Raw genomic sequence first — 16,653 nt, 5'->3', positions numbered from 1 at the left:
GCCCTGGCTTTTAATATACTGGATATGCAGAAAAACAGTTGTTGTGGTGCTGGTGGGCCAGAGAGTTTATATAGCATGTTGTGGGAGCCTCAGAAAGAAAGAGGTTGAGGAGTTCATTGATAAAGTATGGCCTATATAAACCATTAGGTACTAGTAACTACATCTAAACTTTAATATTTTGGTTGTGTGGGAATGTATGCTAATATCAGAAGACAATATTTTCAAAAGTGCCCAAATCTCACTGAACGTCAATTTCCCCTATAGGAAATGGAGTGAGACTTCAGTGCCTAATCACTGACGCTTTTCATAATTCTTAGCCATAAGCATCAGGGTCCAAAATGTGACTATATCTACAATGCTAACTAGTTTTCAATAACTCACAGGTAAAACAAGTTTAGCAAATTGTAACTTATACCTCATTTATAATTCAGAGTAAAGACAAATTCGCTTGGAATTAAACCCTTCTAAAGGTCTTCTACTAGATTCTTTCTTAAAGTAAAGAGACTGTCCAGGACACAAAGTGTGGCTTACCTCTAAATACAAACATTTAAAAATAAGGAAGCTTCATTCAAGCTAATGACACACTTTGATTAAAGAGATAAAATAAACAATCTTTAAAAATCTCTCCCTCTTTCTTCCTCCAAGTCAAATGAAGCCCAGTTCCCTGCTGTGGACATCTGAAAAGGAAACTTCTGCTCACTCTGTCAGCAGGAGTGGGAAATATTGCTTCCCTCCTACATACACTTGGGAAAATGGGTATCTGAAAGATCCCACTGCCCCCTAAAATCCTCCGTCACCTACAGCAGTTTGGAAACTTTTGGAGATATATATCAGAGAGAGAATGTGATCCAGCTCTCCCACCACCAATCATAAAATACTGTTCTGGTGGGCTGGGTATCTAGATATTGTGGGCAACTCAGATCTTTATCTGTTCGTTTAACTGCTATCTTTAGTGGCCACTGCATAAAAAAGACTAGAATTATTGCCTGGCTTCCCTTCCCCACCCCCAAGAAGAGATTCTGCTAGACCAGTGATATCTATAGTGAGAAGATGCTGATACCTGCTTTCATTCTTCTCAGGCTGCTCTGCAGACAGACTTGCACCAAGTTATCTTAATTGTTTTTAATTCACAGCTTTTGTTATTTTGGTCCAAGTGTGCTTGTGGACATATATCCAGAAATAAAAGTGTTCACACAGGGTTGCACCCAAGCAAGAAGTGGTGTGAATAAAACCAATTCAGTGATTTTAGTCCAAGTTTGTGTATGTGCAAATTTGTGTATAGACAAGACTTTGGAAGAGACCAATTGTCAGTACTTCAGTGTGTGGTTGGGCATGAGAGAAGGCAACATTATCATCCTTCCTCACAAAAAAAGAGAAGCCACTAATCGAGCTACACAGAGAAGAAGGGACTGAAGATTGGATCTTCTACACTGCAGGAAAACTAAGGATCACCAACCCATCCTTGACAATAAGCCCCTCCCCACCACCTAGTGGCACCTCTTCTCCCCAACGAGCTGTGACAGATTCCTCTTGTGTGTTGTGAGGGCCAACAGCAACTCTTTACGTGTGGACTGGTCCATTCTCTGGCTTTTCTTTGCAGGTGAGTGAGATCAGGGCTGAGTGGAGGGTTGTTGCAGACTGAAATCAGCTTATGGTCCTCTGCTTATCTCTGTGGTTAAATTTTCTCTATTCCTTTCTGACCACATTGGCAAGCGTGGCTGTAAACCAGTGCAGAATAAAGGATCGTAAAACTGAAGACCTGAAAATCTGCACTGTACATAAATTATCTGCAGACCTACAAAATAACATCACTTCCTTATAGTGAGGTAGAGCTAAGGAAGAGGAAAAGAGTGAGAGAAGATGTCAGAAAGAAGACATAGGTGATTACTATCACCAATGTACAATCCTGTATAATTACCTAATCAGCTATAAAAAGGAATAATTCTGCATCTGTTGAATTGCTGTTTGAGGCAGCAGAGGTAATCTGTCAGAAGGTGGTAGCTTCAAGGATGAGACCTTCCTTCCAAATCAATCTTTGAATTAAAACACACACACAGGTTGGCACAGTTACAGCAGCATTCCTTTTATCATGTCCCTACAAGCTCTCATTTCACATATGTAAACTCCTGTCTTTCCCTGCTTTGTGAATTTGAAAGCTAGAACTGCTAAAAATGTATTTTCACAGAAGTGGATCATTAAACCCTTAATAAATGTTTGTATATGACTGAGGAAATATGGTATTATTTAGCCCTTATATTCTGAAAAGATCTAAACCTTTCATTTTATTCTCTGCTTGTTTTGAGGGAATCCTTCTTACAAATCTCACAGATGCTGGGACCTTCAATGTGAAAGCAAGGCTTGACAAAACAGGACAGTAAAAAAAAAGCCAGAAGAGAACATGTCTATGACATTTTATTTCTTCTGAATTTTACTGCCAAAAAATGTTTGTATCCCAACTTTTGGAAGTGGAACATCTATGTTGTAGGGTTACAGAGTCATTGTATCAAGCCACCTTTGGACAAAAATACAATAGACACAACAGGGCCCTGGAGAATTTTATCAGCACGTTCGACAGCAACAACAACAACAAAAAATACATTTCTGACACACAATTCAGTTTTAACATCAAGCTTCATTAGATAACTACAGGGCTCTCTTTGACCCGAAGGCAGCTGGGAATGGGAAACATGACAGCTAGTTAAATTCTGCACATGACTCTCCATAACCAGAACTTGGATATTTCAGTGTAGACATTTTTTAAGTTCTTACACATCACCCTTCCCAGGATTACTATCCTACATACATATTAGTGATGTGCATTTCATGGAAAATTTTAAAGAAGTTTGAAAAGCAAGTAAGTTGTAATTAAAGAAGCCCTTTCGTAATCATTAAAATACAATAGCCTACCTATGGTCAATTCCTCATTACAATATTACAAGTAAAAGGATACTATTAGCATTTTTTAAATATCTAAATGTGTTAACAAGCAGTCCATTGTTCCACATAAACACTTCATTTGCACCTATCTAAAAGCTTATTCACCTGATTTACTAAGAAATAGGGGAAGTAAACTCCACGTTGTTGCCAAATGTAAAAAGAAATCATTAGAAAATGACAGATTATTCTATGCTTGCTGAACTCTCATAGTAATGCCCTTCCTAAAGCACAAATGCCATCTGAATTTACAGAATCAATACTTATTTATAGTACCACCCTGGCCAAACTTAAGTTCCTTTCTAAAACACTTATGCCTGTGTTCATGAAGTTGATCACCAATGTAGTCATTTCCTTCAGCATAAACTGGACGTTGGCAGGAAGCATGCCTCATAACTAAAACACTAATACCTTAAATACATGGAGCAAGAGGGATAGAATGTACTAGTTACTGTGATTCAGTTTCTAAACACTGGTTAAACACATTCTACTCTGTCTTGTGTATAAAGGATGTCAAGATTTTTGGGTGTTTCAGACAACCAAATAGTCTCAAAGAAAGATTTCTAAGTGAAAAAAGTATAATGTTTTTCTTTAATGCATTAGGCCAATTTATACTGGAGGTGAAAGGGAGAGAAATAATCTAGTTCCCAAAAATTACTCACAGATTATGTCAAGCAAAAGTTGGTAAAACATATTTTACTGGCACTCCCCCTCAATTAATAACAGTAATTTGGAAAAGATTTATCATGAATCCTGCACAGAGCTAGAATAAATAAAAATGAAGGAGGAAGGAAGTTCTTATTTATGCCCTTGGTCAAACAAAAAACCATTATGTCATTTTAACAGCTGTGTAACAAATTGGCAGGGTTCAGACTAAAGAGTTTTTCTAAACAACATCCCAAAAGAGCAATTATTTTGGTTTCCTCAAAAACATCTTCTTTGGCATAGAAACCCCTCTATGGAGTGAGCCAGATGCATAAACTTCAGAATACATTCTAAAAGTAGAATGCATGTTAGGTACCATATTGAATATTTTTACTGCTGAGAGCAGCTCTACTAAATTAATCATGTTGTGCAAGGAATTGAGAGTCACTTGTGACACCAGAAGTGGTAATTACTTGGCACAATTTCACATCTTGTTTATACAGATCAGCTGGTTCTTGCCAACTGTTTTTTTTTTTAAATTTTTGTAGCTGAAATAAAGAAAACAGAGGCAAAACTAGATGTTTAAAACAGATCACAAGAGGCAGTTTAAAAGCCATATTTTAAAATTACATCTTAATTTATTGTTACCAGCATCTTAAATCCTAAAGTGAAATTGTTTCCTGATCAAATCTGCACTATATTAATGGTAATTTTATGTAAATACAGCAATTTGTGACATCCCAATATTTACAATCTAACATTTACTTTGGATCCCTCTAGCTAAAATCTCAGAGTTAGGGCACTTTTATAAAAGATTTACTTAACTAAATAAAATTAGCATAATGCCTCAACTTTTTCTATTTACATGAAGTGGAAGTTGACAGATAATGCACTGTTATAAAGCACAGATAGTAAAGTACTGCAAAGTAAATCAAGTTTTTCCATTGGCCATACCGATTCCCTGGTCCCACTCCATGCCTATAGCCGCCAGCTAGATTCAAACCTTCCGAATTCCTCCTCTCCCATCTATTAATCCCAAGGACCTGCTAAGGTTTGCCAGTGGGAACCCCAGACAGGCAGACCTAGTTGTCCCCTCTGATAAAGCCCAACAGATTTATCAGCCAGAGGTGTCTTTCTTGTAGAGTTACAAATGACATTTCACAACGAATTCTTTCTGCACATCTCTCCTGCCTCCTACCACATCTCAGCAACAGGAGGTAAGCTGCCAGCACTACATACATCAATTTCTTGAAATACAAAGCCTATCATAAAAATTCCTCCCTAAAAATTTTTTAGGTAATCAGACACTCCAAAAGTAAAATTCTGTCTCATGACAACATCCATCTTTCCAAGATCAGCATTAAAGGTGGTTCATTCCAGTGTTATTTTAAGGACCAATCCACGAACCTTCTCCAACCAACCTTTTTGCTTCCCCCAGCACCAGGAGGATCAAAGAGGGGAACCCAAAAAGTACTGAGAGGGGGTTGGACTAGATGATCTCCTGAGGTCCCTTCCAACCCTAATGATCCATGATTCTATTTCTCATATCACCAAGGGATATAGCAGCATTTCCTCTCTCCCATCCATGATAATGGGTTGGGGAGAACAGCAGTCACATTTCTTCGACCTCTGCAGGGGGAAAAGTGCTTGGAGAACCTCTGCATATTAGTCTTCAACCTCCCATATCAGGCAATGGAGGGGTGGGACAGCACTGAGACTCTCAACCATGCTAGCTTTTTTTTTAAGCAGTATCTTCATTTTGTGCCTAAACTGCTTGACTGTGTCCCTTTACTTTTAAAAAATGAAACTATAGTTAATAAATAGAAACAGCTACAGTTAATAAATAGAAAGTGCCAAAAAGAAAATATTTTTGGAAAAGTTAGGCAAAGATTAAATATAAATAAAATTTAAAAACAATGTGTGTGCAGTACAAACCTTAACTGTGACCATTTCATTGTCCTTAAAGCAAGTAGCAGTAACTTCCATTTCTTTATTTGGTTTTAATTATCTCTGTTGAATTGTATGATCATACTGTGTAACAGGTACAGCATCTCTTGACAAATCTTTTGACAGCTCAATGCTACCTGACTCAATTGCATGAAGGGGTGGGCTTTTTGGCTCCTCCTTTCTCCTGCAGAGCTCCTGAGCTTCAGGAAACTCTGCAAATGAAAGAGATTCCATACAATTTAACTCTGCTGAGCATCTGAGCTTCCTCCCAGCCTGATGAAGTGACTCCATGGTGCCTGTACAACCATTGCTCTGGCTAGCACTTACTATCTGCAATTTTTAACTCACAAAAAGCAAGAAGGAAAGTATTACAGGATCTTGTTCACTTACATCACAACAGCTGGTCAAGCTAATCATAACTGTAGAGAGTGGATCAATGCTACAGAACTGCTTTCCTAGACTAAAAAAAGCAGCTTTCCTTTTGCATTTACTCACTTGTATGAATCTGACCAGTTTCAAGAAAACAAAATCAGCTAGTAATATTACAAAGCAGAACCTACAATCCGAGCCAGTTTAATATTCAAAGCAAGCCAATACATACCTCATAACTGTTCCATTATACATGAAATAACTAATATCCCTGTTTGCTGTTTTGTTGTAGCTGTATTGGTCCAAGGATATGAGACAAGGTGAGTGAGGTAATATCTTTTATTGGACCAATTTCTGTTTAAGCAACACCATATCTCTTTCACCAGCGGAAGTTGGTCCAATAAAAGATCTATCTCAGTCACGTTGTCTCTCTAGTATCCCTACTATTTAGAGCACCTTGACAGTGAAAGTAGCAAACATCCTGGAATCACAATATTTGAAATTTAATTATTTAAAGGCATCTAGAGTATGGGATGGATGTTGATTAATTTTATGGCTCTTTAAGCATAAATTCTTATATAGCACCTTTGATTTATAGTTCCAGTCTAGAAATCTACCTGAAGAAACTAGACTGATTAGTCACACAACAGTGCTTGATTTTGTCAGAGAGCATTTTATGGATGGAGTGGGCGTTCACACATTTCAACCTGAAAAACATGACATGGCTGGTTCTCAGTATAATGAGGAAAGTTACCTTGCCAGTCAGTGTGAGAAAAGTAGGGGAGGGTCTGGGGGAAAGAGCAGCGCTCATGGAGCTCAGACCTTAAAAAAAAAATCACAATGCTGTTATAAGCCACTATTTTCTTCCCCACATCACAGGTCAGGCTTCTGAATTTCCACAACTGATTTCCTATGCTTGTCAGGGAGGGTGGGCAGTTAATGGATCACCTATTTGTCACTTAAGGCTGAAAGAACTAGTCCACTTAAAAACAGATTTTGAAGTAGAGTCCAACTGACCACAGAGCCTTAGAAAACACTGTATATGTAAACTTAAGAGCTCAGAAAAATATTTATAGAGATCATTATCTTGGAAGTATAGCTTCAGCAAAATAAAATACTGTCTATAAGGAAATATGGCCTTTAACAGAAGTCAGGTGAATTCAGAAGTAAAACATTTCCTCATCCCAACCTGCAATAGTGCAACCATTAAATCAGGCCAAAAGAAACACAACATCAAAAAAAAACAGAAAACCACATTTAACAGAACAAAACTAAAAAAAGTTCTATCGACACCCAAGGGAGGTTCTAATACGTAAAATATATCAAATGGCAAATCCAAAGAAATTCAGAATATAAAAACTTCAGGTTAGTAATACCATACCTAAGCATTAAGTGGATAAGACATCAAATTCACATACTCTTCTGTATAAGAATTAAGAAGTAAAAACTAAACCAATGCTTAGAGAATATTTAATAGTTCCCAGTTTCTACTATTTACATTAGTAAAAGTAAAAATATCCTTCCATACTCTGGGCTTTTCTATACAAACGGCGATAAACTTTTCAAATACTGAGTTAACTAATTCCAAGCACTTCATTTTTGGCCTGGCAATTTGTCACATGTAGCACCCACTTAAGGATTAAAGGATGCCACAACCTTCTCTATAATCATTAGCTGAAACAAGCCATCTCAACTCTCCTTCCTTTTAAAACATAAGAACAGAGAGCATTCTTGTGATGAAGTAGGAATGTTCTTGATGTATTATTTGAATACTGAGGGGGAGTATTGACCTGGAAAGGTTGCAGGGGAGTTTTGCTGGGACTGCCTGCATTGGGGAAGGGAGGATACCTGAGCATATAACATGAGAACCCAGAAGGAGGGTTAGAGGCCAGGTAAAACCTCTGACTGGGAAACTAGACAAAGGACAAAAGGCTGGGGGAGGAGCTGGGGGAAGGCCAGAAAGGAGTCGGCTGGAAGGAGTTTCAGTTTGGAGCTGGCTGGGAAATGGAGAGGGGCACCCCAACGGGGCTGTGGCCTCCCTTGGGGCCCCCAGATGGACCTAACTAAAGGGGGTCCTGTTGTCTGTACCGGCAAGACCTGTTTTGGACTGTTTTCCTGTCGTCTAAATAAACCTTGTTTTACTGGCTGGCTGAGAGTCATGGTGAATCACAGGAAGCCGGGATGGTCTCCCCCACACTCCGCGACAATTCTCTTCTTAAGCTATCTACAGATCACAGCTGTGGATGTGCCAAGCTCCCTGAGCACAAGTAGATGGGAACCAACACTTTCAGCATTAATGAAATCAGATGCCTCAAAATCTAAATTGAGATCCTACATCTCCACAAACTGAACTCAAGCAAATTCAGTGCTCCATTCTAAAAGGACTGATGGCATATCAGTGTTGAGAGAGGAAAACCACATCAAAAAACGAAAACTCAAGCAACTAGACATAAGATTGTCACGTCCAGGGTATGCTATAATATATGCAGGTATGAAATGCAATGTGTCACATTTTAAAGACTGAATAATAAAGCTATGACTAAGAGGCTAGAAGCAAACCCAAAGGGTTGTGGTAGTGGGGTCTGGGTTTTGTTTTAGTCAAAGCTGCTTCTGCAGAGAACCAGCTGGGTGCCATTTCCCTCTGTCCCTGAATGCCTGACATCCAGAGGCTACCTGTATTGTGTTGTCACTTCCCTCTCTCGACCCCCAAAAACAGAGGAAACAGTTAAAGTTTTTTTCATCCATCTGTTGCTCTTTATTTTGGGTTTTTGTCCTCTGGGAATTTTCTACAATAAGAAAAGAGCTGCTCTTGCACAGAGTGGATGTGACTTATGATTTAAATCACTAGTCAGGAAGACTCGATTTAATCATGGATTTCTACAAAAAGGTGCATTCCGGAATATGCTACACAAACAGTTTCACTTTTGTTTCCACTGCCTGTCCCTCTCTTCTCATATTTATCGTCACACTTCTTCCCCAGATCTATTCTGCCCCCAATAATCTTCTATTCATTGAACTTTTTGAAACTTTGCACTTTTAGAGATTGACTCTGTGTACACAAATTTGCAGAGGGTTGAGATGTTATTTCTCACCTCTATATATTAATTATTTATTTAAAAACATTTTGCTGATAACAAGCATGTTATCTCTGAACACACAAATCCACAGTTTGAGAACTGCAAAACTAAGCATCTCTGATGGTATCTTCTAAACCAGTGGTTCCCAAACTGGGGTTTGCAAAATGTTACAGAGGGTTCTTGGGAAAAAAAATTGCTAATGGCAGATAGAACTGTCCCTAGGAACCTCAAGCAGCACTGGGCCAGCAACCCAGAGCCTCTGGACTTCCAAGAGCTAAGCAGATCGAAGCAACATATCTATCACACTGAGGAGATTTAAACTTCAAGACTCCTTATAAGAAATGGAAAAGGAGATGGATATTTTTTGCTTAAATTAAAATTAAATAGGCAGCTAGTATTGTTTTTTAAATGATTATGAAGAACAAGTTTAAGCTTTGTTGTAACGTGTGTTGTTTGCCTGGACTGCTCAGCATGCCTCCTGAATGCTTGTGTAGGAGGAACTACCTCCATGCTGTTTCACATCTGATACTCCTTGATGAAACATAGGAGTCTTGTCTTATAACAGGCTTATTCAAAGTGATACAAGCTATGAAAGAGAGATCTTGGAAGTGTTGCCGTTTTCATAATGTAATAGAAATACTGTAATGATAAATAATTAATAAATAGTGTGTAATAAGCACATCATAAACACAAATTTTATATTTCCAAGATCATTGCTTTTATAATTTACACTCAGGTAAAGGAGAAAATCCCTGGAAATATACATTTTAGAAGGGGGTTTGCGAGACTTGGTATTTTAGTGAAAGGGGTTCAAAGGTTGTTAAAGTTTGGGAATCACCGTTCTAGACTGAGCACCGAGTCCCACTGGGTAGATATAAACATTAACCTAAATAATCTATACAGAAGCCCCTGGAGCCCCATATGATTGGGTCCCTAATTCATGAACTATTGGAACTGACTTACAAAACTTTTCTTAAACATTACCTGAACATATTGTCTCATACTATAGAATTAGAATTTATAATCCCTATTCCATTATGAGATATCTTTGAGTGATAATATATCTTAATTAAAACTATAGCGTTTTTCCTCAAAAACCCGATTATCTAAAAATCCAATTTAAATAAAAAACTGATTTTTTTTTATAGAATTGATTTTTTCCACCCTTTGCTCTTTCAATGGAAAATCCCCCAACCCTGACTTATCCCATTTTAAGGGGCATTTTTTTTCACTCTTTCCCATTGTAGATCACCGAAGAAGAGGCGCAAAGGGTAACAAAGGTAGCTTTGGTAGATTTCTCACCACTGATTTTATTGCAACGCCAAGTACAGCTAGTCACAGAGAATAGATAAATGCTTTCAGTCCCCTCTGCAATCACCTTTACCTATATCTATTTTATACACCATTAAATTAGCAAAACAGAAGCAGAATCACAGTTCTTCACTACAGGGCTTTGTCTATACTTGTGACTTTTACACAAAAATCTCCACTGCTGCTACCACCATTGGGAGACCATGAGTGGGTTACCACTAAGTTAATATGAAGCCTGAATACCTTGTATTACATCTTCTTGATTATTTTTTTTCTGATTCACAGTGCAGATTTAAATTATCATAGTAACAACAAAAGCCACTATAGTTTGTGGACTTTTGTAGCAGGATTTGGTGTACTGTTTAAGTTTGTTCTCTTCTATTTGACTTGTTTGATTCCTACAATATGTCTTTTGAAAGAATGATACATGTAATTGAGGGGGGGAAATCACTTGTGGACAACTCTGAGGATCCCCTCAGGGCTTGTCTTCACTACTATGCTACACTGGTTCGGCTGCAGCTGCACCAATGTAGTGTGTTTGGGGGAGGCACTATGTCACCAGGAGAGCACTTCCCATTCAACGTAATGACTCCATCTCAATGAGAGGCAGAAGCTATGTCAGCAGGAGACAGTGTTTTAAGTCCACGTAACTTATGTCACTCGGGGGGTGGTTTTTTCAAACCCCTGAGTGACCTAAGTTACATCAACTTAAGCTGTAGTGCAGACAAGCCCTCAGTGTAGGAGTCAACGAAGCCAACTTTACCCCAAATGGGACAGAGCAAGGCCTAAGATCTGGGCCAAGTTATCTAGTCTCCTTTCATTGTTCCATAGTTGTATGAACCATTACAAACTCAATGCCCTGTATTTATGTGCTAAGTGAATAAATAAAAGTACCCTGAGACCCTGCCAAAAGTTAATTAACATTTTCATCAGGGCAAAGTAAATAAAATAACCAATTGAGCAGATTTGCATCAACATGTACATAAAATTACAATATTATGAAAAAGTGACAGTATCTTAATTAAAAGGCTAATGTAAATTTAAGATGCACTGAATAATGCTAGAATTAACAACTGAGTGAATGCTTTAATCTAAGGTGCTAAAATACTATAATGAAAACTGAAGTTATCAAGAACCTTCCCAACAAAGCTGCCAGTAAACTTGTCTTTACAACAAATCTGTGGAGTTGACTGGCCAAGCCTGTGCACTCATATCTGCAACAGAACTTTAGCTACTTCTGTCACCCTGTAGTCCAAACTCCAGTGAATCCAAACTTTGCAAAGAAAAGTTACCAATAAAGAACCATAAACAAAATCTGACCACCTTTGGATGTCCTAGCCTTCTGCACATGTGGGAAGCAATAGGGGAGAGGTATCACTTCAGGACAACTTATTTTCAATATATTGTCAGCCTCATTTATTGATATTTATAGAGAGCGCATCCATACACACCAGGGAAGAGTTTAATAGCTTATTATGGAAGGTATTTTTCCATTAACAATGTTTAAGTTATCTATAGATACTTAGTGCACCCTTGAAACACTGCAGCAGCACAGCTGCACAGGTGTAGCTGCACCACTGTAGTGCTTCAGTGAAAATGCTACCTACTCCGATAATACTACACCTCCCCAAAAGGCAGTAACTATGTTGATGGGAGAGTCTATACCGGGGTTAAGTTGGTTTAATGAGTCACTCGGGGTGTGGATTTTTCACATCCGAGCGACATAGTTATAACGACCTAATTCCCTAGTGTAGACCTGGCCTAGAAATTCATTTTCAAAATCTGGTTTAATATTTGCAAGTCTTCAGTTGACCTCATTATTATACCTGGTGTATGCCAGCCACTCCTTAAGAATAACAGTGAGTGAAACAGTGAAGGATTACAAGCCAAGTAATTAATTGCACATATGTCACAAGAGAGAGAAAGTATTTCAGGCAGCACTCCATTATCCGATAGCCTTACATCCCTTACAGATAGCATCTTCACAGAAAGAACACTTTTAATCTAAATGGTAATATACAACCCAAACCTCTTAAAGCTACTGGTGCCTCATAAGAAGCTTGGAAATAGATGCCATCTAAATAAAATTTATTTCTGTTCACTTATTCTTTATGAAGATCACTTGCAAGGACATAGGATGTGTCAAAAGTTTATTCTTGGTTCCTATTTTCCATCTCTAGTCACAACTCTCTTTCAGAGGACAATTTCAAAAGCATTTCTGTGAAGTCACATGCAGGTTCTGGAGTTATGAGAGAGATAAATGGTAAATTCACACAAAGATCCCGTTTTAATTTCAGTATCTTAGATAACATAAAAAAAGGAAACTGAATACAGAAACTGATCAGACCCTCAACGGCCAGCTCCAACTGCTTCATGCTGTGTAAGGGATTCCCCCCGACAGAGGGGAATCCATAGGGAGTGTAAAACTAATGTAGCCACTTACGCCACCCAATCCTCTTGCCTCCACATGAGGAGTACGTTACAGTGGGGAGTGCCAGGAAGTACACTGATTTCTGCCGTATCTACACCCAGTGCAGCACTTCGTGTGTGACTACTGCAGCCAATGGAGAGCTTAAAGCAGTCTTTAAACTGGTCTAAGTTACATCAGGGCAGTTTCAATCCTACAGCCAGCTCACAATCAGTGAGCAGCAAGGTTGCTTAGAGTCCCCTTTTCTCTGCACTCTCCCAAGCTGCACAGCTGAGGATCTGGCCAATAGTTGATTGCTATTTTAAAATTGAAAAATATTTGCAGTTTTCCATGGCGCATCTGCTGCTCTGTAACCGATCTTCAATATTTCTGATTGCCGTGGTTTATATTTCAAAACCAATTTACCTTTATATAGACCTATAATATCCCACTTCATTTTCTTTCAAAAGGGAGGAAAAAAGAACTTAATTAACACACACTTTCAACTGAGTCTCAAAATGTGAATACTTGAGTTCTCTTTCCTAAGACAACATTGCAAAATGTCAACTGGATAGTTTGGCAACACACCATCTCCCTCTTTACAATTGTTTTCATATTTACAATTCTCAATCTCTTCCACTTACAGTTAGATCTGTGCTAATAACTGATTTTTTAATTTGATGACAATTAAAAAAATTAAAAATCATTTTGGGCTGTGTCAATGTTTAACATTTAATTTTTAAAAACACTGAAGGATTTTTCATTAAAAAAGTCAATGTTTAGTTTCAAAAATGTTAAAGCATTTCATTTTGACACTTTCAGGATTTGTTTTTTATTTTTACATGAACAATTTGGTGAAACATACACAAAGTCACAAAACATTTTCATGTCACTGAATCTGCATTTTTCACTCAAAAAGTTTCCGCTGAAAAATTTTGCCAGGCTCTACTTTACAATTCTACCTTTGCCGTGCTGCTGCAACCTATTTTCATTAGGTGCTTTCATTTAGTATTTTCTTCATGCTTTAATCTACTAATGAAGAGCGACCAAAATGGTAATATGGGATTCTTTGTTTGTCTCACATGCTTTATAACCAAGTTCCTCAATTTATAAACAAAAAGTAGGGCTGTTGATTAAATCACCATTAACTCACACGATTAACAAAAAAAAACCTGCAATTAAAAAAATTAATTGTGAGTAATCGCAGTTTTAATTGCACTGTTAAACAATACTAACTGAAATGTATTTAATATTTTGGACTTTTTCTACATTTTCATACATATAGTATTCTGTGTTGTAACTGAAATCAAAGTGTACATTTATTACAAATATTTGCACTGTAAAAATGATAAAGAAATAGTAGTTTTCAATTCACCTCATATAAGTACTTTATTGTGAAAGTGCAACTTACAAATGTAGATTTTTTTTGTTACAAATCTGCACTAAAAAATAATATAAAACAACTTCAGAGCCTACAAGTCCACTCGGTCCTATTTCTTGTTCAGCCAATCACTAAGACAAACAAGTTTGTTTATGTTTACAGGAGATAATGCTTCCCTCAATATCACCAGAAAGCAAGAAATGGTATTTGCATGGCACTTTTGTAGCTGGCATTGCAATGTATTTACATGCCAGATATGGTAAATATTCGCATACCTCTTCATGCTTTGGCCACCATTCCAGAGGACATGCTTCCACGCTGATGACACTCATTAAAAAAAAAAAATACACACACACACACACAAAAATTTGTGACTGAACTTCTTGGAAGAGAACTGTACATTCCCTGCTCTGTGTTATGCACATACTGCCATATATTTTGGATGATGACCCAGCATACGTTGTTCATTTTAAGAACACTTTCACTGTACATCTGACAAAATGAAAAGAAGGTACTTATTTGAGATTTCTAAAGATAGCTACGGCAGTAGACCCCAGGTTTAAGAATCTGAAGCGCTTTCCAAAATCTGAGAGGGACAGGGTGTGAAGCATGCTTTCAGAGGTCTTAAAAGAGCTACGCTCAGATGCGTAAACTACGGAACCCAAACCACCAAAAGAGAAAATCAACCTTCGCCACACTGCTTTGGATTAGTATTGAGCAGAGATTGACATTAGCATGGACTGAGTGGACTTGTAGGCTCTAAAGTTTTACATTGTTTTGTTTTTGAGTGCAGGGTTTTTTGCACATAATTCTACATTTGTAAGTTCAACTTTCATGATGAAGAGATAGCACCACAGTACTTGTATTAGATGAATTGAAAAATACAAAGTGTACAGTCCTCACTTTATATTTTTTTATTACAAGTATTTGCAGTGTAAAAAAACCAAAAGAAATTGTATTTTGTTTTGTAATTGAAATCAATAGATTTGAAAATGTAGAAAACATCCAAAAATATTTAAATAACTGGTATTCTGTTATTAACAGATCAATTAATCACGATTAATTTTTTAATTGCTTAACAGCCCTAATAAAAAGGGTTTTTTTTTCCCTCATGTCAGCAGTGATAAATAAACTTGGGGTCTGAAAGTCATGCTGATTTCTCCTTGTCGTCACAGACAGACAATAATGAAGATTCTGCATGCCAGGTTATGGTCGCCTTTACCTCCTCCCACTGAATGCAATTTATGCCCTCAGTTATACCCGTACAACCCTACTCACACTGGTTTAACTGAAAACAGATTTTACTCTGCAAATCAAATTTAGTAAATAATTCTTTTGATGCATACTTAGATATATAATCCATGTAAAATGTTAGCTCTGTAGTACTAATAAGAGTAAGAAGTAGTAATATTTTGTCACTGAAGCAAGCAGATATGACCTTGAATACACAGAGAAGTCATGTGTGGTATTATGAGGAGTGGTTTTAGTAACTGATTTTAGGGTTACAATTTACGCCAAAAGCATTCCAAAAGATGAAGATCAGAAACCATGCATACGTCCTGCATGTTATTTAGTATGAGCAAAGATCTATAAATATCACATTCAAGACCATGTTTTGCCCACCTTTGAAATAAAGTAAACTGGGAAACTGCAGAGTAAATAAACAAAGTGACGAGGAAGTGACAGCATAACAATGTGGATGAAGATGACCATGGAATCATTTAATTAATCCAACATTTACTGTTTCCTGAAGTACTGCTTTGAGGCAACCCTCACTTCCTCTTTTTAAGTGCTGTCCTGTATTTCAAGACACTATAAATGCATTAGTAATACAAGTACATCAATTGATTATTTACACAATATAAAGACATGGATAAAATTTCAGCTCTATACATAGCAAGTCTCCCCTCCAAAATAAATTTGGACAAATTTGTTTTAGGCAGATTATTTCCTCAGTAACTTTCACAAAAATACATCCAACATTTCAGCAATACCTTTAAGGCATGAATACTCAACATTATTTCTCAAACTACAGTTTAACAAACATCTGTGATTTATCTGGCCAAAACTAGGAAGAGAGACAACGTGGCTAAGATAATTTTTATTTTTTTTGGACCAACTTCTGTTAGTGAGAGACAAGCTTTCGAGACACGCTACACAGCTTACAAAAACTAGGAAGGCCATCATCTTCGTACAGTTTAAAGTGCAATTCTACCTTGAAAACTGATCATTAAAAATGGCATTGCCTTAATCCACAGATGACTGGATACACACATGTTCACATATCACTTTACTGCTGTGACAAAATGTTTCAATTTTTCATGTTTTAGAGGCAAGTAATACTTCTGCAATTTATCAAGTTACAAAAGAAATACTAGGTAAAGAACAAGGAGAAAAGGGGATTCATAATAAAATGACTACTCAATTTCAACTGTTACAAGCAAACTATAAAAATTACAAAGCACAAAGTTAGGCTACATTTTAGACTTTCTTTTCACTGAAATATTTTATCAAGATCAGAAATATATATAATGCTTTAAGTAGCTAGACTGTTCATCTATACATTCTAAGTTCTATAAGGC

The 16,653-nt window shown here is 37.2% G+C and overlaps 1 protein-coding gene across 4 annotated transcripts in view; it reads right to left on the bottom strand.

The window, feature by feature from the left end:
• RAPH1 (Ras association (RalGDS/AF-6) and pleckstrin homology domains 1) overlaps window positions 1–16,653 on the bottom strand; it is a 165,114-nt gene that overhangs the window by 125,052 nt on the left and 23,409 nt on the right. The window lies entirely within an intron of this gene.

The sequence above is a fragment of the Gopherus evgoodei genome, chromosome 11, assembly GCF_007399415.2.
Source record: "Gopherus evgoodei ecotype Sinaloan lineage chromosome 11, rGopEvg1_v1.p, whole genome shotgun sequence".
In the NCBI taxonomy this organism is placed as follows: Eukaryota; Metazoa; Chordata; order Testudines; family Testudinidae; genus Gopherus; species Gopherus evgoodei.
This window is presented reverse-complemented; position numbering and strand designations above follow the sequence as displayed.